General features: G+C 36.3%; 1 long non-coding RNA gene across 1 annotated transcript in view; it reads left to right on the top strand.

Annotated features, from left to right (window-relative positions):
- Window positions 1–1585: 1585 nt before the first annotated feature.
- Window positions 1586–2231, top strand: part of LOC106875917 (uncharacterized) — a 1501-nt gene continuing 855 nt past the window's right edge. Inside the window, exon 1 of the long non-coding RNA XR_001410175.2 lies at window positions 1586–1802. This is a non-coding gene — a long non-coding RNA (uncharacterized LOC106875917). The remainder of the gene's footprint in view (window positions 1803–2231) is intronic.

Below are 2231 nucleotides of genomic sequence, written 5' to 3'. Positions count from 1 at the left end.
AATGCCGTTGTTGCTGTTTTTATTCTTGTTCTTTATCCTCTGGTTAGTCCAGGACAGACTTATGAACGAAGACGTTCTAGTCATACCCATGCCATATTTTATTCCAGAGAACATAATCCAATGTTTTCTTTCATTGGCTGCAATTTTGGAGGAGAATTGGCTCCTATTTCTTGTAGGTCGGATGCCTACACAGTGACTCTCACGTTGGTTCAAACACCATCGTTTCAAGCCAAATCTAACTGAGCAAACCTACGCCTGAAGACATGTCAACCATGACCATTCCGTTTTACTTAAGATAATGTCCCTCTCTAAGACTAGATTATTATAACTTAAGCTATGATTCGAGGGAGAGTGGGATGTTATTTCTAACAGATCAAGGCTCCCTCTATATATGTTAGATTATTGTTGTTGCTATTCGCTTCAAGTAAGTTCCGAACAAAGGATCAAAGATAGTCTCGTCTTTTGTATATCTAAGGCTAAACTATTTAATGTGTTACTTCTTAAGAGCATGGAGTGTGATTTTAAGGGGATTTTGTTACCATTTAGAGCAGGTCGAGGGACCATGTAGAGCACAATTCTGTCAAATAATCAGATCAAAGTTTCGGATCATTACAATGCCAGAGTATCTTCGGAAAATGAAGACGAATGCTGCTGTACCAAACACTACGTTCAGTTTTTTTGCTTCTTTTATTCCAATTTGCAATCATTTCACATCTGTCCCCAATCTTCTCCGGAAAATGCATTAATGTACCATTATCTCACCACAACCATTAATCTATGGTTATTTATTTCTATATAAACCATGTATGTTCTACCTTAGAATTCTGGAATTCCCTCCCTCTTTGTATTGTCCCATCAAATTGTGATTTACAACAGACAGTTCCAAAACCCACAAATAACCAAATTTTGCCGCAGTTTCTCTGTTTCGTTCTCAGAGCTAACAGACCCATCCACCCGCAAAATTTAATATCTAATATTATCATTTATAAGGCTAATTGCAGTTGTTGTTACAAGGTGTGCCGCCGTGCCAAACTTATTATTCTGATATGAGTATCACTCAAAAATAAATATACAAATTTTAGGTAATTTCTATATAAAATACGATTGGAACATGAAACAATCCTTGTTTCTGGATGTGTATTATTAGATTTGAAAGCGAATTACGAAGTAGCTTATATTATGACTCTACAAGAACAGAGTTAGTTTAGAGAAAGATTTACCATCCTCGGTGTGTTGTGTGCATATAGCACAACTAGAATATACGCCACTTTTACGCTATACATACATACATACGTACGTACGTACATGTGTGTCTGTGTGTGCATATATGTATGTGTATATATATGTATGAATATATGTATATACATACATATATATATATAATACATATTAGTTGGTAGGCATTTTATTTTAACAATACCGGAAGAATGGATGACAATGTTCCCCACTTGAACACCTCTTTTAATACAATCTTACTTCGTAACCAACCCTTGTGTGTATATATATATTTAGTTTTTGTTTTCTTCTGGTTTTTCGTAATAAAATTAATGTATTTTTTATTTACTCTTTTCTACTTTACAGCCTCAGGATTCCGAGTACTTGAGTATGAAATTGCAAAATCTACTGCGCAGATCAGAGTTATCGGACTCAGCTGTTAAAGGCTTGCTTGATCACAGGACAAAAAGAGTTTTCTGCAATACTTTTGGAGGTTGTACAAGTCTTTTGCGCTCCGTTGCATTGAAAAACAGAAGAGCGTCCGTGCTTTCGTCTCACTGAAATCGTCGACTTTCAAATAAATTAAGGTAAAATTAAACTAAAGGATAACATTTTCCCCAAATTTATATAACAGATTCATTTTCAGCCATCCGAAATAAATTAATGATGAAAGATTTTTGGAGGCGCAATGGTCCAGGGGTTAGGGCAGCGGACTTGTGGTCGTAGGATCGCGGTTTCGATTCCCATACCGGGCGTTGTGAGTGTTTATTGAGCGAAAACATCTAAAGCTCCACGAAACACCGGCAGGGGGTTATGGCGAACCCTGCTGTACTCTTTCTTAACGGCGGTGCATCAGGATGGCCGCAGTTCTGAGCTGAAACTATATAAAAAAAAGAAAAAGTAAATCACAAGCCAAAAATCAAAATATAGATGCCCTCTACGTGAAATAAATCAAGAAATTTACCAAAAGACAGCCTTTACTTAAACAGTTTTAAATCTGGCAATGGTGATTTTAT

This window comes from Octopus bimaculoides, chromosome 18 (genome assembly GCF_001194135.2).
Source record: "Octopus bimaculoides isolate UCB-OBI-ISO-001 chromosome 18, ASM119413v2, whole genome shotgun sequence".
Taxonomy (NCBI): domain Eukaryota; kingdom Metazoa; phylum Mollusca; class Cephalopoda; order Octopoda; family Octopodidae; genus Octopus; species Octopus bimaculoides.
This window is presented reverse-complemented; position numbering and strand designations above follow the sequence as displayed.